We start from the raw sequence: 25,867 nt of genomic DNA on the forward strand, positions 1-25,867 counted from the left end.
CAACAGCCACCGCTCTCTGCATCTTGGCCTCGGTGAGTACCTCTTTGCTGATACAATGTCAGGAGGATCCTGCCAGTAGAGTTCAGTCCGGACCTTCCGCCGCGCGTCCGCGCCTGTGCGTGTGTGCGGGTGCGCGCGCGCGGTCGTGCACGCGTGTGTGCGCCTGTTGGCGCCAGGCGGGTTATTTAACTCGGTTGGTCACATCCAGTTCTTGCTGTCTGATCTACAGCGTGCGAGTACCCTGATTCTGAGAACCTGCCTTCTGTGACCTGTTGACCTGGCTTGTTTAACTACTACTCCTGCTATCCGCCTGCACCTGATCCCGGCCTGTCTGACTATCCCTCTGCTTGATCCTTCGGTTCTTCTGCTGCCTGCCTGTTATCGACCCGGCTTGTCCGACTATCCACCTGCTTGATCCTTGGTACCTTCGCTGACTGCCTGACCTCCGACCTGGCTTGTCTGACTGCTCTGCTTCCAGCCTCCAGTTCCGGTGCCGTTTGCTGCTCTATCTCCAGTTGTGGTTCCAGCTCCTACCAGAAGTCCTGCTTTTGCCTGAAGTTCCTGCATTGGTGTCCAGTTCCAGCCATCCCGCCTGATGCTTTGCTTCTGCTTCCTGCACCTGCCTGCTGACCCTGTTCCTTCACGGTTCCAGCCATCCCTTGATCCAGCTGTTGATCCAGCCAGGCACTCGTGCCACTCCTGACTCTTGTGCCACCTGTAAACTCTACCAGGGCCCTTGAGTCGGAGCTGCAAGAGAGGTCTCTCCCTGCAGGTCGGGCTCTACCACCAGGTATGTAACAGTTAGTAGAGCGATCTTCCCCACTGTGCTATTGTGTTCTGACAGGGGGATGCCCCCCACCAGAACACAGCTGTCAATGCTCTCAGTCATTGGAGTAGCTATCACAGGATGGTGCACTGTAATAGCCAATCTTACTGGGCAGGTGCAAAGGGGCACCATCTTGTGGAAGGCAGCACACTCATTTTAACCCAATATACTAGACAAGAGAAGTGGTACTGTTTGGAGTTTGGAGTTAGCGGGGAGCCCGGGAGAAGATTTGGAGAGCGAGAGAAGAGGCCGGAGAGCGGGAAAAGAACTGGAAAGTGCGGAGAAATCGGAAGAAGACCCCCGGAGCTGCCTAATAAATGACTTTAAAAATCTGTCTAGTGTGTTTTTTTATTGACTTTCTTTCCTCCAGGTAAATGGGTAGGCGTACGATTGGGGGCCGGGATCTGGGGGCCCCCTTATTAAAGGGGGATCCTGGATTCCAATAAGCCCCCCGCCCGCAGACCCCGACAACCAATGGCCAGGGTTGTCAGGAAGAGGCCCTTGTCCCCATCAACATGCGGACAAGGTACTTTTGGGTGGGGGCCCGCAGAGCATGTGGCCTGGTACAGCTCAGGGGGGGGGCGGTCACTTGTCTCCACCCCCTTTTCTGACCCGCCGGGCTGTGTGCTCAGATAAGGGTCTGGTATGGATGTTGGGGGGACCCCCACTCCGTTTTTTCGGCATAGGGGCTTTACCTTAAAATCCATACCAGACACCTAAAAGGGACATTGTCGCCTCTCTCTCGCGCTCGCTGCAACAGGAAAATGTGTTTTTCCTATTGCAGCGAGATGTACAGGATATATAGGATCGCGCTGGAAACATTCTTGCGGGCAGGTGCTGTAGCTGCCTGCGTGTCATATTTGGTCAGTTGGACCAGCATACAGACAAACGGGTTTCCCGCTAGGAACTGGGTCCGGCGGAGTTCCAGCTGTAAAATTTAAAACATGTTCTATTTCTAAAGTCCGTCAGATTTTTGGCAAGCAAAGGTCCGATGGAGCCCACACACAATTGAATTGTCCGACAGATTTGTTTCCGTCAGACCTTTGCTGTCGAAAAAGTCCAGTCGTGTGTACATTAGTAATTACTTGCTTAAACCTGACCAAACAAGACTCTAGTAGACATCCCAGATGCGATAAAGTTTGAAACACAAAATCATGAATTATAATCTAATAAATAATATACTTTTATTTAATAATGTAATACAAAATAATGTAATTTGTCAAACAAAGAAAATGCAATAAACATCCTGAGTGTGATACATTTTGAAACAAGGTACAGCACAAAGTCGGACGTCACAATCAGGACAATGGAACCTGCTTTCTTTTCGGACTTTCTTTCCATCGCCATCTCTCTTTGAACAGCAAACCACGCACATCCTGGTAGGTGCTGGCTTTTTTGAGGTTGGTGGTATGTAGTCCATAAAGTGATGACCAGTCAATCGTTCTGGGTTGGCAACATCAACAGCACGTCGTCCAGGTCTGTCCACAGCTACTGATGCCGTCTGGTGGTTGACAAAAATCTGCTCAGCCACTTTCCAGATAAAATCAGAAATAACAAGAGGCTTGTCACTCTTTGCTCTGTACAAGATATATGCATTCCAAAGGCATTGTTCCAGAAGATGCCTGGAAATCTTCTTATAATTTTTTTTTGCGGTTTTGCCAATAGCTGGATAAAATGTCATTGCCTGATTGGCTCTGTCGACACCTCCCATGGTGTTATTATAGTCTATCGTGACTTGCGGCTTCAGCACATTTTTCCCACCTTTTGTGTGGACCATGGCAGTGGAGGTATTGTGCAGAGTACTCATGAGACACACGTCCTTCTTGTCTCGCCATCGCATTGCCATCATCTTACCCTTCTGCCAGGCAACCATTTCTCCAGTTTTTCATTTTTTCTTGGCAAACATAGATGGCATGTCATGTCGGTTATGCCTAGCAGTACCATACGCATGAGTCTTGTTTTGTAGCAAAACCTCATACAGTTCCGGAGACGTGTAGAAATTGTCCATGGTCACACAATATCCCTGGTTCAGCAATATCTCCAGCAGTGTAAGGACAGATGATGTGGCCATCCCATAGCCGCTGTACCTGGGGTTGAACTTCGTGCTTTTACTGGTGTAAATCACCGAATTCCAGATGTACCCAGTGGATGACTCGCAGAGCATGTAGGATTTGATGCCAAACCGCTCTCTTTTGGATGCAATAAACTGTATCCAGCTTAGGCGTCCCTTGTAGGCCATCAAACTTTCATCCACGCTGATGTCCCTTTCTGGCACATGGGTCCACTGGAAATGGGTCACAATAATTTGGCATACCTCCCAGATTTTTTTTTAGTTTGGGCGCAGGATGCGTGGCCTCATGAAATTCTTCATTGTTCGTAAAGTGAAAATACTTCATGATGAGGAAAAACCGGTATTCTGACATCACGGTGCCAAAAAACTGAGTGGCCAGTAACTTATTGGTGGTCCAGTACCATTTCTGGAGTGGTTTCCCTACCACCCCCTGAAGAATGATGAGTCCCAGAAACTGCCAGGTGTCCTCTTTGGTCCCCAGTTCCCACTCTCTGCTTCTGGAAAACCTGGCATGTAGAGTAGCGGATTGCTGCTCTTGGTAGCGATTTGTCTCTGTGACAATTTTTTAAATTACCTCCTCAGTGAAGAATAATTGCAGGTATGTCAGAGGGTTGTCATGCTCAACATCTACCTTCATCCCAGGTGATCCAATGAAGGGGAATCTTGGGGGTGCTACCTGGTCCGTATTGCAGTCAGTAGGGCACCAAGTGCGCACATCGCTGAGGTCAGGTGCAGGATCATCACCGTTGTCACTTGCCAGATCAGTGTCAGTGTCAGACGACAAATCTCCCCCGACTCACTATCGCTCAGTTCTGCAAGCAACTCCGAATCGCTGTCACTTAACTGGTCCAAAAGTGCTTTTGTAGTAAAGTGGCGCTTTTTTGATGCCATGTTATAAATATTTTATGGGCACAAATGACAGTAAAATGTCAGGAAATCACTTAGCCGTCATCTACTCTCCACTTGGCTCTCACGTCTGCCATCGGCAATGGACCAGCTCCTGTGATAGGCAGAACACTGGTCCAATGCAGGTGGGGGAGGCGGGACTGTGTGTGTGTGGCGTGAGTGCCAAGTCAAAGCCAAGGAGCTGAGTGGAGAGGAGATGACGGCTCGGTGAGGTACGCTGTTGGCTGCTCGAGCAGCTAAATCTGAAATCAAGTACAAAAAATGGGATATCACAGATTTCTAAAATCTTAATGGCAGTGGACGGACTGGAGGCCCCGCCATATATAAAAAAGTGGGAAAAAGAATTATGAGTTAGAAGTAATAAAATCAAACTAGAAAAAAATATGAGATTGGTACATGCCTCTGCAGTTGACTCCAGTACAGCAGAGATGAACTATAAATGTTTTATCAAGGTGGTATAGAACCCCTGATAAAATAAGTAAACCCCAGATAAAGTCGCCAATTTGTTGGAGGGGCTGTAAGGTACTGGGAACAATGGCACATTTATGGTGGGATTGCCCAAAAATTAAAAATTATTGGAAGAAGATTATACAGTTAATAAAAAGAAATTACTAAAAAGGTAATCTTAGAAGATCCGTACGCTCAATAAAACAATATAAAGAATCGTTGATCCCCCACTTAATAAATGCAGCTAAAAGTCAGATTCCAAGATATTGGCAAGAAATAGAAAGCCCACAATAAAACATTGGACTAGAAAAATAGAAGAGACATACAGTATGGAATATCTGAGATATAGTGGAGAGGAAGATGGAAAGATTGGAAGGTGTTTAAGAAGACGAGGAGGTATGTGGAGGCTATAAGTGAAGAAAGCAGGATTAAACTAGGAGAAATAGGTGAAAATAAGTAAAATGAGACTGGAGATGGATGGGGGCAGAGGGGAAAGGGATGGGGCAATGGGGAAAGGGATGGGGGTGGGAGTGTTATATTTTTGCAAGGGATGAAAAATGTATACTGTATTTATGTGCATAGTGCACTTTATTGCTGTGTTTGTATATGGATATAAATTAAAATAAATAATAAAAAAAAAACACAATTATCACATGGTTAATGTTAATATGGACTTTTGCTGTTTAGTTTAAACACTCATCAAGGATTAATTGAAAGTCACGGAGCACGAGCACTTTATTTTCATATATATGGACTGTTGTTGTTTAGTTTAATAACCTCATTGAGGATTGAGTGCAATATCATGGAGCATGAGCCCTTTATTTATAGTGTTTATATGTTGTTATGCGTTAGACATTTATGTTTTATATAGTGTTTACTGGATTCATATATTTATATAGTATTGTTTTCATATTTATCATTGCTGCATAGTGTGTTATATAGATTGAATCTTTAAGTTTGACTAAAGATTTTCTATTGGATTGAGGTCTGGGCTTTGACTAGGCCATTCCAACACATTTACATGTTGCTTTAGCAGTGTGTTTGTGGCCATTGTCCTGCTGAAAGGGGAATCTTCGTCCTAGCCTCAAATCACACACAGAGTGGTACAGGTTTTGCTCAAGAATATCCCTGTATTTAACACCATCCATCTTTCCCTCAACTCCGACCAGTTTCCCAGTCCCGACTGCTGAGAAACATCCCCACAGCATGATGCTACCACCACCATGTGATGATGGTGTTATCTGGGTGATGTGATATGTTGGGCTTGCGCCAGACATAGCATTTTCTTTGATATCCAAAAAGTTCAATTTTATCTCATCAGACCAGAGCACCTTCCTCCATACATTTTGGGAGTCTCTCACATGCCTTTTCACAAACTCAAAACGTGCCTTTTTGTTTTTGCTGAAAGTAATGGCTTTCTTCTGGCCACTCTGCCATAAAGCCCAACTCTGTGGAACTCTGCAGCTCCTCCAGGGTTACCTTAGGTCTCTGTGCTGCCTCTCTGATTAATTCCCTCCTTTCCCGTTGAGTTTTGGTGTGCGGCCGTCTCTTGGCAGGTTTGCTACTGTGCCATGTTCTTTCCATTTGGTTATGATAGATTTGATGGGGCTCCTAGGGATCATCAAAGACTTGGATATTTTTATAACCTAACCCTGACTTGTACTTTTCAACAACATTGTCCCTTACTTGTGTGGAGAATTCATTGGTCTTCATGGCAGTGTTTGGTTAGTGGTGCCTTTTGCTTAGGTGTTGCAGCCTCTGGGGCCTTTCAAAAAGATGTGTATAGGTAATGACAGATCATGTGACACTTAGATTGCACAAAGGTGGACATCATTTCACTAATTATGTGACTTCTGAGGGTAATTGGTTGCACCAGAGCTTTTTATGGGCTTCATAACAAAGGGGGTGAATACATACGCACATGCCAATGATCAGTTTTTTATTTCTGAAAAATAGTTTTATGTATATATTTTTCTAATTTTACTTCACCAACTTAGACTATTGTGTTCTTATCCATCACATATAATTCAGATTAAAAAAACATTGAACTAAAGGCTGTAATGTAACAAAATAGGTAAAAAGCCAAGGGGGTGAATACTTTTGCAAGGTTTAATGTGTGCACAGTGTGCTGCTTTATACTAATGATCACTAACAGATCACTCACTCTGTAGAGAGCTCTGTGTTGAATTTCAACACAGAGCTCTGGGCTGTGATTGGACACAGCCGTTCAGCTGGTCCCGGGTGTGAATCATTGGCCGGGATGCTGTGTATAATCATAACGGGAGCCGAGGGGGACAAACATGCACATGTCCTAAACCTGGGAGTAGGCAGCGATGTACCAGCACATTGATTGGCCTACAGCGTCCCCCCCCCCCCCCTCCTCAGTAAAATGTGGCCGGGCCATCTTTAAGTGGATAATATTTGCACCAGAACATATATGATTTTCAAGAAGATGGAGGTTTAATGCAGACATACCATTGAACCGTAAAACATTTGTTGCGTGGAGATCCATGTGTGTCTCAATCTTGGCCCTGTTACTTGGCATGAAGGTGGGCAAACAAGGACAATGAGATTGTGATTAGAGACATGGATTGTATTCTTCTTCCAACATAAACATGAACACTAAAAATTTAAATTGGTAAATAATAAACAATTGCTTTTACAAGGAGAGCACTTTAACAGAAAGTACAAAACCTCCCAAAAATATTTTCTTGTATTTCTGCAAATCCTAGACTGCAATCTCTGGAGCTCCACTCTACACAGGAATTATGTGACCACCACAATCTGTAGTGGAGTTCCAGCTGCAGAGATTCACAATAAAGTTCAGTAAAAAAAAAAAAGAAAAAAAAGTGGAGTGGAGATCACATGCTTCTTGTCATCAGTGGAGCTCCACTCTGCAGCCACACCCCTCGCAAGATGTCAGTGGAGTGCCCTGCCCCCTGCCCGAGCTGACCCGAGATGTCAGTGGAGCGCCCCGCCCCCTGCCCAAGCCAACCAGGGTTGCCACACCCCCTGCCTGAGCCGACCAGAGATGTCAGTGGAGTGCCAAGCCCCCTGCCTGAGCCGACCAGAGATGTCAGCGGAGCGCCAAGCCCCCTGCCTGAGCCGACCCGAGATGTCAGCGGAGCGCCCCACCCCCTGCTCGAGCCGACCCAAGATGTCAGCGGAGCGCCCCACCCCCTGCCAGAGCTGACCTAAGATGTTGCCTGAGCTGAGATCTAAATCTGCGTGGATGGAGGAGGGGGAGGCTGACAGCGGCAGTGGCTGGATCAATACAGGAGCTTGCCTTGTTCCCATCCATTGACAATTAAGGACCGGATGGGGACAAGTGCAAAGCTCCCATTTTTTCCACAAACATAACTCTGTTCTGGGGGGGGGGGGGTTCAGACACCCCAAACCCCCACTTATCTACATCCATGCTATCATGGTTGTATTCATAGGTGTGCGCAGCCTATTGCATTAGGATGTGCACTAGTCATGTGCAGAGTGAAATATTTCGTTTCGGAATTTAGTTTTCGTCCGAAAAATCCATTTATTTAGTTACTCCCGAAATTTGTTTTTATTTATTTCGTTTTTCATTCAAAAATTGCATTTGTCCGAAAATCCACATGAATTACGGTCGAAACTGTCTTTGAAGGCTCATGGTGTCTGTCGAATGTATAAAGAAGATTCTCCTGAGCTGCTAAACTCTATATAGCCTATAGGCGGAGCATTTGACTCCGGAAATGTACGATTGCAGCGTCGTACAATTTCGATGCTCCGTCAAATATTATTATAAATGTGTGTGTTTTCCGTTGCTTTGTCGAATCTCCATTGTTCATGTTGAATGAATGGTCTAATGCCCCGTACACACGAGAGGGATTAAGTCTGACAGACCTCCAAAGGAGTTCCGCCGGAGTTCCGCCGGAGTTCTGGCGGACTTTTCGACCGAACGGACTTGACCACACACCATCACACCAAACTCCGACGGAGTCGAACGTGATGACGTACGACTGGATTCGACGTAGGAAGTTCCTAGACAGTAGCCAATAGCTGCCCTAGCGTCGGTTTTAGTCCGTCGGAGTAGCACACACACGAGCGGAGTTTTCAAAGGGGACCGGGTCCGGCGGAGTTCCGTCGGGAAAATTTAAAGCATGCTTCATTTCTAAAGTCCGTCAGACTTTAGCTTCGCTAAAGTCCGTTGCAGCCCACACACGAGCGGATAGTCCGCCGGACTCAGTCCGTCGGAGTTTGGATGTCGAAAAGTCCGCTCGTGTGTACGGGGCATAAGTCTCACAGTGTCAGGTGTCAGATAGTGAGTGACTGATAATAACGAATATGGTGGCAACCCATTGTGAGAGTGACATGGAGGCATTGGAGGACGTTCCTGGGCCATCTACAAGTGTTTCTGTATATATTATATACTCGTTCAAACAGAAACTGGTGGACTGGTGATAGTGATCACTGATCAGACAGGTAACAATATTCTATAATAATAAATCCCCCCCACAACACAGGCAGCCTTTGAGGCTATCACAACAACACTAGCAGCAACACTAGTATCACACTATAAGGTTCTCACACTAACACAATAGCAGCAGATTATTAGGAAAAAGTTGAACTGTAGCTTGCTTCACTATTGTTCTGCTGCTGTGCTTATGTTTAAGCACTTGCTTACTGGGCACTTAAACACCCTTCCTGACCAGACCAATTTTCAGCTTTTGGTGCTCTCACACTTTGAATGACAATTACTCAGTCATGCAACACTGTACCCAAATGAATTTTGTGTCCTTTTTTTCCCACAAATAGAGCTTTCATTTGGTGGTATTTGATCACCTCTGGGGTTTTTCTTTTTTGCGCTATAAATGAAAAAAGACCGAAAATTTTGAAAAAAAAACGCATATTTCTTTGTTTCTGTGATCAAATTTTGCAAATTATAATTTTTTTTCATAAATTTTGGCCACAATTTATACTGCTACATATCTTTGGTAAAAATAACCCAAATTAGTGGATATTATTTGGTCTTTGTGAAAGTTAGAGAGTCTACAAGCTGTGGTGCGAATCGCACAAAATTGATCACACCTGATGTACTGGTGGCCTATCTCATTTCTTGCGACCCGAACAAGTCAGGAAAGTACAAATACCCCCCAAATGACCCCTTTTTTGAAAGTAGACATTCCAAGGTATTTACTAAGATGCATGGTGAGGTTTTTGATGTTGTCATCTTTTTCCCACAATTCTTTGCAAAATGAAGATTTTTTTTTTTTTTCTCACAAAATTTTCAATGTAATAGGTTATTTCTCTCACATGGCATGTGTATACCACAAATGACGCCCCAAAATACGTTCTGCTACTCCTTCTGAGTATTACGATACCAAATGTGTGAGACTTTTACACAGCCTGGCCACATACAGAGGCCCAATATTGAAATAGGACCATCAGGCGTTCTAGGAGCATAAATTACACATTTCATTTCTCAACCACCTATTACATTTTTGAAGGCCCTGGAGCACCAGGACAATGGAAATGCCCACAAAGTGACCCCATTTTGGAAAGCTAACACCCCAACGTATAATCTATGAGGCATAATGAGTCGTTTGAATGGTTCATTTTTTTTCCAGAAGTTTTGGGAAAATGTGGAAAAAAAATGAAAACGCATTTTTTTTACGCAAAGTTGTCCATTTATAAGATATTTCCAACACATAGCATGTACATAGCAAAAATGACACCCCAAAATACGTTCTACTACTCCTCCTGAGTATAACGATACCAAATGTGTGAGACTTTTACACAGTCTGGCCACATACAGAGGCCCAATATTGAAATAGCACCATCAGGCGTTCTAGGAGCATAAATTACACATCTTATTTCTCAACCACCTATTATAGTTTTGAATGCCCTGGAGCACCAGGACAATGGAAATGCCCACAAAGTGACCCCACGTGGCACTGACAACATGTGGCACTGACGACACGTGGCACTGACAGATGGCACTGGAGGCAGATGGGGCTGACAGATGGGGCTGACAGATGTCGCTGGCAGATGTCGCTGACAGATGTCGCTGACAGATGGCACTGGGGCTGGCTCTGGCAGATGGCACTGGCAGATGGTGCTGGCTATTTGCTCTGGCTAATTGCTCTGGCAAATGGGGCTGGCAGATGGCACTGCGGCTGGCAGGTGGCACTGGCGCTGGCAGGTGGCACTGGCAGGTGGCACTGGCAGGTGGCACTGGCGGCACTGGCGCTGACGGCACTGGGGCTGACGGATGGCACTGGTGCTGGCAGGTGGCACTGGCGCTGGCAGGTGGCACTGGCACTGGCAGGTGGCACTGGCAAGTGGCACTGGCAAGTGGCACTGGCGGAACTGGGGCTGACGGCACTGGGGCTGACGGATGGCACTGGTGCTGGCAGGTGGCACTGGTGCTGGCAGGTGGCACTGGCACTGGCAGGTGGCACTGGCGGCACTGGCGGCACTGGGGCTGATGGCACTGGCGGCACTGGGGCTGACGGCACTGGGGCTGACGGATGGCACTGGCGCTGGCAGGTGGCACTGGTGCTGGCAGGTGGCACTGGCACTGGCAGGTGGCACTGGCACTGGCGGCACTGACGGCACTGGGGCTGACAGCACCGGGGCTGACGGATGGCACTGGGGCTGGCAGGTGGCACTGGTGCTGGCAGGTGGCACTGGTGCTGGCAGGTGGCACTGGCACTGGCAGGTGGCACTGGCGGCACTGGCACTGGCGGCACTGGGGCTGACGGCACTGGGGCTGACGGATGGCACTGGCGCTGGCAGGTGGCACTGGTGCTGGCAGGTGGCACTGGCACTGGCAGGTGGCACTGGCACTGGCGGCACTGGCACTGGCGGCACTGGGGCTGACGGCACTGGGGCTGAAGGCAGGCACTGGCGCTGGCAGGTGGCACTGGCGCTGGCAGGTGGCACTGGTGCTGGCAGGTGGCACTGGTGGCACTGGCACTACTGGCAGATGGCACTGGGCTGACAGATGGCACTGGGCTGACAGATGGCGCTGGGCTGACAGATGGCACTGGCACTGGGGCTGACAGATGGCACTGGGGCTGACAGATGGCACTGGGGCTGACAGTTGGCACTGGGGCTGACTCACAGATCCTCTCTCTCCTCACACGCTGTCTCTGTGTGAGGAGGGAGAGACACGGCAATGGGAGATGATCTCATATGTTTACATTTGAGATCATCTCCCATTGGCAGCTGCGATCGCGCTGTGAACGGCCGCTTTGATTGACCGTTCACGGCGATCTGTGTTTGCCTGTCTCCGGGAGACACGGCGAATACAAAACTTCCGCGATGCGCGCCCCCGGCGGGGCGCGCATTGCGGAAGTAAACACAAGGACGTCCAGGGACGGCCAGGCGAAGGAACCCGCCTGCTCTACGGCCGTCATTCGGCTATAGGGTGGGCGGGAGGTGGTTAATAATAATTTGGGTTCTCTGACAAGTGACAATTCAAACGGACCAGCTAAGACTGACTGTCTTCTGAAATGATTCAGTGTCTGTGTCTCTCTCTGCTAGCAATCGTCAGTGAAAGTAAGTTGGCTGCTCTTATGTACTTAGTTCTAGCTATTTTACTGCTCCTCCTCTTTGGTTACAATCAGTCAATAACATTCATCATCATCATTATTTTTATTTTACTTCCCCCACCCAATTCCAGAATCTTTTCTCTCTGTCAAATCTTTTCTCTCTATGTCGAATATTTTCTCTCTGTCGAATATTTTCTCTATATAATCTTGGACTAATAGAGTTAAAGCGGTTCTTCACCCTAAAGGGGAAGTTCCACTAATCTGATCCCCCCCCCCTCCGGTGCCACAATCGGGGGGGGGGGGGGGGAGGGGGTGCAGTTACCTGGATAATCCAGGTATCTGCACCCACTTCCGGGCAGACCGCCGCAGACCCCCGCAGACGCTCCCCGTTGTGTTCTGGGAAACACACAGTTCCCAGGACACAGCGGGGGACCAGAAGAGACGCGCAGCGTGACTCGCGCATGCGCAGTAGGGAACCGGGCAGTGAAGCCGCAATGCTTCACTTCCCGATTCTCTGACAGAGGATGGCGGCGGGGGCAGCAGCGAGACGAGCGATTGCTCGCCATCTGCCACCGACATCGCTGGACCCTGGGACAGGTAAGTGTGATTTTATTAAAAGTCAGCAGCTGCAATATTAGTAGCTGCTGGCTTTTAATATTTTTTTTTTAGGTGCAGAACCACTTTAAGGTTAGGCACATTCAACCACAGTTTCAATAGACACAGATTGTTATTGTCAGAGTCACGTCGAATCTCCTATTCTATATTGGACTGTTGTAACAACGAAAACGAAAATAAAGCATTTATTTATGTCGGACCTTTCGTTTTTCGGATTCTGTGCTTTCGTTGTTTGTCAAAACGAAAACGAAAATACCTGAAATTCGGACGAAAATGCATTCGGACAAAAACGAATGCACATGTCTAATGTGCACCCCAAAGCTCACACACACATGTGTGTGTATGCATGTATATATATTTATATAGAGAGATATTTGTTTATATATTTATTTATATACACACACACACACTCTCTCTTATAAAAAAATGTAAAAAACATTTTAAAATGTATTAAAACATGGACGGTGTCAATAGGGCAGTGGACAGTGTCAGTAGTTTTTCATGTTTATTATTTTGTTTTTTTAATTATTTTTTACAATTTTTTTTAGGATCCCTGTTGAGGGCTTTGGTCAAATATCAGCAGGGAGACTCTGCACCGCATGGGGTGATTAGGGTGTGCCTAAGCACACCTGGCACACCCCCTGCACACGCCTATGGTTGTATTGAATTACTGCAATTTTGTCCAGATTAAGCTGGGTATACACTAGTAGATTTTCAAGAACGAACGTCCATACATTTGTCAAACATTTGTACAATTGCAGTACAATCGACAGCCTGACAAATGTTGTTCAAAAGTAGTTCAAAATTTTGTTTGCTCTTAGCATCCGATTTGGAACAAATGGACTTTTTCAAATAAATACCACATAAACTGTTAGAAATGCGTTCGTTCACAAAAAAATTGACACCTTGCTCCTTAAAATTCTCTAGTCACTGCATTTAAAAAGGAACAACAATTTGACTCCACAAGGGATTAGAAAATTGAACATTCCTAAAACAAAAAATTCTGTGCAAAACCATTGCACACAGCAGGTAAGCATAACACGATTATTATTTTAGAAAAAAATAAATTGAACCTTTAATATCACTTTCATAAAATATCTTCAACCAGAAGATATTGTATGTGTAGTTATTTGTATTACACCCATGTTATAACCTCTTGGATGTGCATGTAACTTAGAAGATTTTATATGCAGTGCATAATTATTTGATACCTACAGAGATGAGGGTACCAATATGCCAATCATTTGCAATAATTGTTGCAAAATTAGGAAAGGGAGTGCCCAGATCTGGGAAAGACAGCCACACTTTTGAGTGAAACCCCTTCATTGCAAGAATTATTCTTCCCTGGACAGGGTAGGGTTGACATGGAATTTTCAGTTTCAAAATATGGAGGGGGCCATTTTGGGGAAAGCCATCTTTGTGCTATCAGTGCATGCATTATTGATGTATTACACTTTTATATAGAGACCTGTAATAACTAAGAATAATATTTTATTTTCAAGATCTGTCAGCGGATTGTTCACTAGTACTGCCCTAGCTTATGTATTTGGGCTAACTGCATAATATAATTCAGCAATATTGGAAAAGAAAATGTATGCGTTCCAAAAAAAATATTTGCCTGATCGCTATGCAGCTGGGGCGATAGGAGTAGACAATGAAGCTTCCTATAGGAGCTGCTGCCAATCAAGCACACGGGCAGGTGTGGTTGTCTGTAAGTTGGGCAAGTGACAAACAAACTAGTAGGAATGTATCCTGTGCAGTATCTTAATTCTTGTAAAAAAAAACAACACCTGCCTCTGCTCTTTGTCTATACTATGTTTTGAACCATTATGATTCAAACTGCTCTGCTTCTGGGGAATTTCAAACAGCTGTGCCCCCCTCAGTATCCTAATTTTGGTAGTAAAGCCTTTACCTGTGATGTTTGTCTCTAGTGAATTTAGGCCTAGTTTATTTTTTCTCTGCTTCCTGCAGTATCAACTACATTCATATTTAAGGGTTTTAATCTGATTGGTGGATGTTAGAAACATCTTAATACTGGGATTATAGTACTTCAGGCTTTCTGTATGTGAGAAACAGCAAGGAGCTTTGACAGGATTTTCCGGCATCACCAGCAGATGTGTTGTAAATTTTGACTACACTGTATTTTTAGGAATTTTGGGGAGCACATAGTTTCTATCCCCTGACTATATTTCAAAAGACGTTGTAAAAAAAAAAAAAAAATATATATATATATATATATATATATATATATATATATATATATATATATATATATATATATATATATATATTACTACTTTACAGTCAATCTACTTGCTGACGGTTTCCACAACATGTTCTTCATCAAGGTGTCTATTTTTTACTGGGTTGGTTTTACAGATTTATGCTGTGTCAGTCAGTGTTAAATGTCTGGATAACATATAAAGAGAACAAATGAAATCACTGTTGATATAGACAGAATTATCTTGCTGTAAAAATAACTGTTTATAAATTCCAAGCACACCTGATTAACTCTCTGGAAGCTCTGATTTGTGATTTTCTAAGACTAGGAGAAAATGGTCCTCCAGGCTGGGATCCGTTTTATTAAGGCACACTGAACAAACATTTAAAGTCTAACTTTATTTAAAAAATAATAAAATGGGGGCGTGACCAGAAGCCGAGCTGGACGGACGCTGCGAGTGAGAGCTCTCCTCCAGCCCGACGCTATAGAGGCCTAAATCGGGGGTACACAGCGCTTTAGGATGGGGAGATCGAGGGCTGCACGTTCCTCCTCAGCTCGGGGATCGTCGTAACCTCCCCTGGGCTGTACCTCGTCCCTGAAATCTTTCTTTCAGCCGCCCGGCAACAAAATTGCACCGGACAGCCCAGCCACGCTACATCGGGCTCCTATATCGCCGTCGTTGCAGCAGCGCGACCGCCACCCGGAACCCGGAACGACTCGCGCCACTCCCTCAGCCCCTCACGCGAGCCCTGGTATGAACAGGCCGCGTTCGCTCACAGGCCAGACTAGGCCGCGCTGGCAAGATGGCACCAGCACCAGTCCTCCATGCCTTCATCCCTGCCAGGCCGAGAGATGTCCCAGGACGGTCAGGCCTCCCCGCAGGCCTCCCCGCAGGAGCCCATGCATATCGGGCCACCATAAGGCGTGAGTGAGCAGCCCTGTCCCCCCTGCACCCTGTCCATCCCCCAGGCAGCACAGGACGCAATCCCGCCGCCCCCCCCAGCTCCTTACCCAGTGCTCGGAGGCTTTCCCCCGCTTGCTGCGGACAGCCTCAGGCCCGGCCATCACAGGGTGTTTCTCCCCTTCCCTGTCGGATGCCACGGAGGACCCCCAAGTCCCCCCCATTACAGGGGGGCGCAGCACCCCTCCCGAGTGAGGAGGGCAGCTGATCCACCAGGCCATCACCTGCTTCCCCCAAAGTTCAGAGGCAGCCACACACCTGGGACCCCAGCCTACCCAGGGAACGCACGGCTACCCATCCCTCCTATGCTCAGGTGGCCTGTCCCCACACCCCACATCCGAGAGATGCCCAGCTGGACCCCTCGCCTCGCTCCCCCCATGCCACTTCCTGGACTGACCCCTGGAACCCTCCACCATCCTGGCCCCCCTCTCCTACCCCGGGGGTCCAGCAAGGGGATTCTCCCCATCACCCACTGCCTTCCTAGACTCCCCTGGAACTACATGGGGGTGCTTATTCCCCCTGGCACTCCTACTTGAGAGCCATACCAACGAAGGACGACTTTAAACAGCTTGTGGCAGACGTGAAAGCCACTTGCCGTGCTGAAATCCAGACCCTACATGCCGGCCTTAAACACCTAGCTGAATGGGTTGAGATGGCGGAGGAGGACATTCAGGAGACTAAGCTGGCAGTATATCGCACCCAAGTGGAGAACTCGGACCACCGCCTCCTTTTACGAGATATGCAGCGCCCTGTTGGAGGACCTCGATAACAGGGGCCACAGCAACAACAGCATACCTGTCCCCCAACTTCCTGAATGGGATCTGATCGCCTCTCCCCCGCTGGTGATCTGGCAGAAAGTTCCTTCGGCTAAACGACATAGAGGACCGGAGCCTGACCGCAGATCACCCAAACACAAATAGCACGGATCCCCCCATTCGAGGAGTTTTCCTTTCTTTTTCTTCTTTATTTGGGGATGGTACCCCCCCCCCCCCCTCCATGGCCTGAGCTTCACATGTTTTTGTATTCTTTTCACCCCAGGCTGGCCTAGGTTGAGTCCGAGGACAGATCGACTCCCAGGTTACTGAACCCCCCCCCCCCCCCCCCCCGTGGTTTCCCACCTGTTGGTTCCTCTTTAGGTTGCGAATTACTGGTGTCTCCCTGACCTGAACTTTTCCCTTTTTTTTCTTCTCTCTTTTTTTTTGGACACCTGGTCGGGGAGTCCTATAGGAACCGCTTAGGTTCAGTGTCCCTATAGGACATCTGGACCTGGAAAATGTTACTGATAATTTTGGTTCTGTACTTTGTTTATGTTTTCACCCTCTTTTTTCCATCTAGATTCCTTCCTTCCTCCGCTCCCTGTGCGGACTTCTGCCAGTGGTCCTTCCGGTCGCCAGCCCTCCTCCAGCAGTCGCCTCTTCCCCTGGGGCACACACATCTCCAACGGATTAAGCTAAGTATGACTGATCCCAACCCTCCACCTGTTTATGGCTAAGATTTTGTCACTTAATGTACACGGATTAAACTCCAATAAAAAACGGCATCTTGCACTTCGGGAATTCAGGCAGCCAGGGGCGGACATAGTGATGGTTCAGGAAGCACATTTTAATCGGGGAGATTCCTTTAAGTTTGCCTCTAGACATTTCCCTCAGGTATATCAGGCCTTTAGTCCACGTGAGAGGGCAGGGGTTGCCATACTTTTCAGAACGGGTTCCCCCTTTACGTGCACATCGACATATCTAGACCCGAGGGGCCACTATGTTATCCTTTGCGGAACGTGGCGGACGCAGGCCCTGACTTTATGCGCCCTCTATGCCCCTAATGTTTGCCAACACCGATTCTTGTCTGGGGTGCTTTCCCGCCTTTTTAAGACGTCCTCCGAGCTTCTGGTGATAGGGGGGGACTTCAATCTTACTCAATCCGTGCCATATGACCGCCTTGTCGTGAATCCCCAAGCGTCGCAAACCAGAGCCCTGAGGGACTCCAAGTTGTTCCGCCAGCTCACCAGAAGACGGGCTCTTTTTGACGCCTGGCGAACTCTGCACCCGCAGGACCGCCAGTACACCTTTTATTCTGCTCCCCACCACACTCACTCGCACATCGATCACTTCTTTGTGAATAACAATACGCTAAGAACCGTTCAATCCGCACATATATTACCCATCTCCTGGTCCGATCATGCCCCCATAACTCTGACGCTGGACAAAGGGGGGCCCCTTCGCAAGCCATGCAGCTGGCGATTAAACAACTATCTCTTGCAGCACTCCCCGGCCAAAGCGGAGTTGGAATCCTCGCTCCAACATTACTTTGCCGAAAATTACACCCCAGACATTTCCCATTCCACCCTGTGGGCAGCCCATAAGGCGGTTGTTCAGGGTCGATGCCTTGCTCTTTCCTCAGCTCTGAAGAGGGACGCACAGGCCGCTAGGCTAATAGCTGAGGGGTGGCTGAAGACCCTTGAGGCTCGGCTTCGGGGGTCTCCCTCTTTATCTCTTGTTAAGCAAATTGTACAGGTGCGGCTAACACTGAGGGATCTTGCGTTAGGTTCAGTTGAAAAAGCGCTAATTCGCCTACGACAGCTCTATTAGGACAAGGGCAATAAAGTGCAGTCCTTGCTGGCCAGGAAGTTGGCAGACCGCGCACAGGCCTCCACACCCTACCAAATTAAAAACAGTGGGGGAGACCTTCTGTCCCACCCCCAGGCTATCGCAGACACGTTTTCAGACTTTTACACAGACCTGTACAACAAGCCGGACATACCCCACGATCCACCAACCTCTGGACTGACCGATCGTATAACCAAGTACCTAGAAAACACTGCACTGCCCCGACTAAGGGACCTCCAGGAGCTGAATGCCATGATTACTGAGGAGGAACTGTTGGCAACTGTGAAGGCGCTCCCGGCCCACAAATCCCCTGGGCCGGACGGGTTCTCGTACGAGTATTACAAGGCATTTCTGCCTATCTTGAGCCCCCACATGACCAAACTGTTTAACGCCTTTCTTCAACAACCCCCTGTTCTGACCGAAATGCTTGCTTCTTTTATATCCATTATCCCAAAACCGGACAAAGACCTCCTGTGCCAGCTATAGGCCTATAGCTCTGCTTAACTCGGATTTGAAAATCTTTACAAAAATTTTAGCGAACCGCCTAAATGTGATTCTTCCCACCTTAATTCACAAGGACCAGGTAGGCTTTGTCCCTCTGAGACAGGCGGGCGACAATACCAGAAAAATTATCGACCTTGTCAATGTAGCTAACAAGGCCAACCTCCCTGGTCCTGAGCTTAGACGCGGAAAAGGCGTTTGATCGCCTGAGTTGGCCCTTTATGACGGCTACCTTGCGTCATATGGGCTTCAAGGGTCCTTTCCTACGTGCAATTCAGCACCTTTATACCACCCCCACCTCACAAGTTAAAACCCCATTCGCAATGTCTCCGGGTGGTTCCGGTTCGGGGTAGGGAATTTAAAATATCATTGTTTGCGGACGATGTCATCCTTACCCTGACCCAGCCTAGGACCTCACTGCCTAACCTTCACGCGGAACTGAGCCGCTATGGGGCGCTTTCGGGATACAAAATCAACGCTTCTAAATCGGTGGCCCTCCCGATTAATATAGTGGCAGCTGAGGTGGCCCACCTACGGTCTGTGTTTCCCTACAGGTGGGAGAACTCCTCTCTTAAATATTTGGGGCCAACTTCCCCCCCTCTATCGGGAGATTAGGGAACTTGTCCACAAGTGGAAGGCGCATCACATATCGCTCCTGGGGCGGATCACGTCCATTAAAATGGTGGTTCTCCCTAAACTCCTCTACCTGTTTCAGACGCTCCCCATCTCGATCCCTTACGCGCACCTGCGCACGCTCCAGAGAGATTTGTTGTAATTCGTGTGGAATTTTAAGAAACACCGGGTCCCTGGCTCCGTCTTGACTGCTCTGCGCTCAGACGGCGGCTTGGCATTTCCTGATCTGGTTCGGTATTACCAGGCAGCCCAGTTACGGGCAATAGTCTCATGGTTCCCGCAGCGGTCCTACAATAAGTGGTCAGAGATTGAAAAAATATGACTAGCCCCAGTACACCCGAACAGCTTACTCTGGGGCGCAGACGCAGAGATCGACCCGGGCCGATTGTTGGGGTCGATGGCCCAGCTTCGCCAGCTTTGGCGAAAGCTCTCCCGTGAATGCAGACTCCATTCGGAGTCATCCTTGATGACCTCGTTCCTCTGCAACCCTAAGCTCCCGGACAGTCTAACCCATCAGATGTCTTGGCCTTGGGCCTCCCGCAGTCTGTTCCATTTGGGACACTTGGTGGACCCCAGAACGAGAAGACTGTTGACTTTCTCTGAGCTTCAGGCCAAGCACGACCTCCCCCGACAGACGTTCTACAGCTACCTACAAATTAGACATTTTGCACAAACTATAGCCCCGCGACTCCAATTCTCCCCACCCTCCCCATTTGAACTGATCATACTTGAAGGACGGAATCGCAGGGGACTGATCTCAGACATATACTGCATTCTCAACTCACACCACTTCCATACAAGGGGTAAACACGCGTACATGAAACGTTGGGAGAGGGAGTTGGGCGAGGAACTGCCGCTGGAAGCATGGCAGGGGGTGTGGAGACAGGCAGCCAAATCTTCCCTATGTACCCTATATAAATAAAACTTATAAAATACTCTTCTTCTGGTACCAGACTCCAGACGTACTTCACAAAATATATCCTTCCACCTCTGACCGTTGCTGGTGTTGCCTGAAAGACAGGGGTTCCCTGTTTCATATATACTGGACTTGTCCTCTGATAGCTCCATTCTGGAACCTGACCCGACAGCTTCTTGCTCGTCTATTTGAAGTGCCCATACCTTTGAACCCAAATTCTTCCTATTCGGCCTCTCCCAACCTAAGATAGCTAAACCATCCCGGAAGCTCCTACGGCACGTCCTCATGGCAGCCCGTTGCTTTATAGCCCTTAACTGGAAGAATCAAATGGCCCCAACCGCGGAAGCCCTTTACTCCAGGATTAAGGACGTAGAACTTATGGAAAAGATGACTGCTAGAATAAGGGATAGGCTGGAGGAACATGATCTGGTCTGGGGGAGATGACGGCTGCTGGAGGACTAAGGGCGAACCGATGTAGGTATGGTGACATGGATCTCTGGCTCTTCCCTATTTTTCCTTTCTCTGTCCTTTCTCTTTTCACCCTCTATGTTCATACAGCGGACTCTCTCTGCTACGCTTTTAGTTTGACACGTAGGTCGCATAGTGGACCCTGTTGGGCTATATGGGTGTTGGCGTGGATAGCTGACTTATGGTGTCTTCTGTCCCCCAGTACACCGTCGGCCAGTTTACTTAACGTTGTTGCATATGCCCGTGAACCAATACTACACACTGTTTTTTTTAACTGTGACCTTGCAATGTTTTGAAGGCACACTGCTTCTATTGTATACATGTACTGCCTACCTTCTTACCAAACAACGAAAAATAAATAAAACGTTTGAAAAAAAATAAATAAATAAATAAAATAAGCACAAAGGACATTACTTACCTTCAGTGAGATGTGTCCCTTGTGCTATTGTGTTGTTTATCAGAAATTTTCCTCCTCTGGTGACCTCCAAACCTACCCCATCCCCTTATCTTCCTGTGCATTGGGTGTTATTAGAACTAAGGGAGCTATGACAGGCACTCATCAAGAGTGCCCATCTATGCCCACCCTTTCTGCCTCCTCCTCCATTCATATAAGTTAGTACTACAGCAGGCGTGGGTCCCGTCTGCAGGGAGGGACGGGGCGTCCCTAGCACCTAAGGCAGTGACAGCGGTGACGGCAGTGGTGGCTCAGCCTACCATGGTGGACGCACTAAGCAAGGGCAACGAGCATCTGGGAAGCCAGCGGTGGCAGGGGACACCGTGAGTAAGCAGGACACCATCGGTTTAGCGGATGCTGCCAAATGTGAGGTATATGTATGTTTTGAGGGTCCACTAGGGGCGCAACCAGAGAACATATGGAAGGGTGAGTACGTTGAGATGTTCTCGCTGCTGCCATTGGAAAAATGTAACCTGGATAGGGTTAAACCAGAGGAGTCCAAAAAAGAGGATGAGGAGAAGCGGAGGTATTGGCTGATTTCGCGGACGTTTACAAACTGGCTGCAGGCGTTTGCCTTCATGGCAAGTGTAATCGGGGAAAAGAACCCTGAACATTGTTTGACGTTCTATTGTTACCTGAACGTAGTAGGGGAGGCACACACAGTCTACAGGGGCACGGCATGGCTGCGGTATGACAAGTAGTTCAGGCAGCGGAGGGCAATACGTCCGGCATTGAGATGGGATCAGTTTGTGGATGTGCCTTATGACTTCGGCGAGGGCTCCAAGTCAGTTTTTTCAGGGAGGGGCCGGTGGACCGTCTTCCCATGGACAACCGGCCGGGAAGAAAAAGAGGGTCTGTTGGCAGTACAATGAAAGTACCTGCAGCATTGGGGTGGGGGGGGGGGGGGCGTGCCAATACAAGCATGAGTGTTCTGGTTGTGGTGGGGCTCACAATCTGTCCAGATGCTTCAAACAAGGAAAGGGTCACGCCGTCTGAGAGTCGGTCACGAGAGTCTGCAAACATAAGGGAGGACACTGGTGATGGTGGAAAGGATGTGGCCGTTTATCAGTAGGTCTCCGGTTAGGAAGGTAGCCCAGTTGTTAGAAAAGGGGTTTTCTTGGGGGATTCGCATCCCCCGGTGTCTCGCAATTTACGATCAGCCATGCAAATTCGGAGGTAGTTTCTGAGAAACTGTGTAAGGAAGTTGCATTAAGTCACACGGGTGGCCCTTTCCCATCCGCACCGTTAGCGGATTTGGTGGTGTCCCCTTTGGGGGTCATGCCAAAGAAGGAGCCCAATACATTTAGGCTTATTCACTACCTTTCTTTCCTCAAAGGGGTCAGTCAATGATGCCATTGACCCGGTGGAATGTACGGTGAGCTATACTTCTTTTAATACGGCTATGTTCTGGGTTCGCCACTATGGACAGGGGGTATCGATGGTTAAGTCTGATGCTGAATTGGCTTTTCGGCTGCTGCCAGTTCACCCGGACAGCTTTCGGTTACTGGGGTGTCACTGGGACGGAGAGTTCTATGTCGATCAATGTTTTCCGATGGGTTGCTCCATCTCCGCTATTTGAGCAGTTTTTGAGCAGTTTGAGCAGTTTAGCTCCTTCGTTGAATGGGTGGTCAGGGATGTTTTGGGAGTGAATTCGATCATCCATTATTTGGATGACTTCCTTTGTGTGGGACCGGCTTCCTCCAAGATCTGCGTGGTGCTCCTGGCTATGGTGGAACACATCGCAGGGCGGTTTGGCATACCCTTGGCACATGAAAAGACTGAAGGAACAAGCATGGTCATTACGTTTCTGGGCATTGTCCTGGACTCAGGTGCCATGGAATGCCGTTTGCCAGAAGACAAACTGGCTGCTCTCAAGGTGGAGATTAAGGGCATGCTAGGCTTGCGCAAGATTCAACTTCGGGCGTTGCAATGGTTGTTAGGGAAGCTTAACTTTGCGTGTTGCATACTGCCAATGGGGAGAGTATTTTTCCGGCGGCTGTCGGCAAGTATGGCTGGGATCAAGTCACCCAAGAACTTTGTGCGCTTGGTTAAGGCACACAGGGAGAATTTGCAGGTGTGGTATTCCTTTCTGGATTCGTTTAATGGGAGGGCTCTCTGGATGTCTGGCCCACTTAGCAAGTTCGAGCTGGAACTCTTCACGGATGCGGCTGGTTCTACCGGTTTTGGTGCTTTCTTTCAGGGCAGGTGGAGTGCGGGCTCGTGGCTGCAGTTATGGATAGACGCAGGTTTCATGAAAAACTTGGTGCTACTGGAATTGTTTCCGGTAGTGCTGGAGGTCGAATTGTGGGGCTCTTCTTTCAGGGATTTGAAGGTGCCTTTTCACTGGAATAACCTGGGGGCCAATAGGTGATCAATAGAGTATCAGCTTCATCTTCCCCCAGTGGTTAGGCTGCTACAACACTTGCTGTTGAGATGCCTGCAACTGAATGTTTTTATTTATGCGGTGCATCTTCCGGGAGTGGAGAATATCATAGCTGACGCATTGTCTCGATTTCAGTGGGACAGGTTCCTAGAGTAAGTGCCGGCAGTGGAGCAGCAGGGGGTCCCCTGTCCTGACTGGCTGTGGAGGATTGCATTGGAAACATCTCCGGATTGATCAGAAGGTCGGTGAGTGAGACTATGTGGGTTGCATATAGCAAGGTATGGCAGGAGTGAATTGAGTTAGTACACATGGCTGGAGTGAATCCTGTGGACCTGGAGGTGAGGTTGCTGGTATTTCTTTTATTTCCAAGAACATGGAAAATGGGGTTTCAGTGTCCGCATTGGGGAGAAAGATGGTGGGTTTGGCATTTTGTTTAAATGGCAAGGTTGCCCGGACTTTACTAAGCATTTTTGGGTGAGGCAGTCGCTCAAAGTTTATAGGCTGTCCAGGCAGAACAGGGACACCGGGTGACAAGTGTCATTCGGTATCCTTTGGGGAATTTAGGCACAGTTAACGGATTTATGTTCATCGGTTTATGAGGTTTTGCTGTTTAGGGTGGAATTTTCTTTGACGTTTTTTGGGGCCTTTCAGAGTGAGTTGGTCAGCCCTTCTAAAAAGGTGCAAGGGGGTATTTGGTACATGAGGTGATGGACCGGGAGGATAGGGTATCCTTGTTGTTGCATAGATCTAAGACAGATCAGGGGGGCAAGGGCAGGACAGTACAGGTCTTCTCTTTGCCGGCTTGCCGCTGTGTCTGGTCATGTCATGGTCTGGTCATGTGCTCTGACACTGTGGCTCAGACTACATGGCAAATGGCTAGGTCATTGGAGGGCATTAATAGGGCTTGTAAAATTATTGATCAGGATGCAAGCAGATTCTTTGTGAAGAACGGGGGGTTGGTGATACAACACTTGGAGTTGGAGATGGAGACATGGAGATATCTTCTGGGGGATGAAGTGCACCATAATGCGGTGGGGATTGACATGTGGGCATTGGGACTGCAAGATGGCATACAGCGAGCTCTCAGGGTGTGGTTTTTCGTGATGGTTGTTGGTCTTTGCGGGTGAAGGAAGATACCACAGAAAGAAGACTTCAGGACCTGTCGGTGGTATGGATCCTGATGGTGGTATTCCAGCTAACGGAGGTTTAGCTGGAAGTCTTTGGTAACGGGTGCACTGTGGTTCAGTGGTTGTCCTTGAGCCAGCCTGTCGGCTTGAGGCCTATTAGCAACTTTGAGAGGTATCCAGTGCAGTATTTACACAGATGGCAATCAAGGTTTCTGCGAAGACCAACACTAGGATGGAATGATGCGTTTAATAACAGATGTTTGTGTTTATGTTCATTTGAAAGTATTTGTTAATAAATAAGGCTGCTACGGCCTATTTTTTACTCCAAGTTCAGAGTGGTCTCGTTAATTAGGTTATGGGTAATAGGTTGGAGTAAAGGGGGTATCTAAGAAAAAGGTACATCTGTTATACAATAGTAATGTAGTTTTTACTAGAGCACAAGCGTGATGACGTCACTGCACTTGTATCCCATTGACAATTTTGCAGCCCTGTAATTAAAAGGTCCATACCTCAGCATGGTCTAGCAATTGCAGGAATACTCTCACACAGCAAGGCTTCCTTCAATGGGCACCTGAAAGCCATATTATATGATTTGTTTTACCAAGTTGGTTAGAACTGGCGGCATCTCTAGCTGCACTGTGAAGATGACAGCTGTCAGAATCCTTTGGTGATGATTAGGGATGAGCTTCGTGTTCGAGTCGAACGTACGTTCGACTCGAACATTGGCTGTTCGTCCGTTCGGCGAAATCCGAACATTTTGGTCCGTTCGCGTCAAATTCGTGTGCGATGGCACAGTGCATTGCTGGCTCATGATTGGCCAAGCATGCACTGTGACCCCGCATGCTTGGCCAATCGCAGCGCCAGCAGCGAGGAGAGCCATGATTGGCCACAGGCAGGATGCCTGTGGCCAATCATAGCTCAGGCTGTGTAGTGCACGCCCCACACTATATAAGGCCGCCATCGCGGCGGCCTCGTGTAGTGTGTTGGCGTCTGAAGCAGTGGGTGTTCTGTGTACCTTCAACACAGTACACACCGATCGTTTTCGGCCGATTTTTCTATCTTGCTGTTGTGTAGTGGTTATTGTCTGTGTGTCCTGACCGCAGTATACACCGCTATATTCACCTCACCTATATAGCTAGTGATCTATCTTTTATAATAGAGCTTGCAGTCAGTAGTGTTAGGAGTGCGTGCTGAGTTAGAGTAGGA

Source organism: Lithobates pipiens, unplaced genomic scaffold (assembly GCF_037356315.1).
Source record: "Lithobates pipiens isolate NorthernLeopardFrog02 unplaced genomic scaffold, aLitPip1_a1.2 Scaffold_23, whole genome shotgun sequence".
Taxonomy (NCBI): Eukaryota; Metazoa; Chordata; class Amphibia; order Anura; family Ranidae; genus Lithobates; species Lithobates pipiens.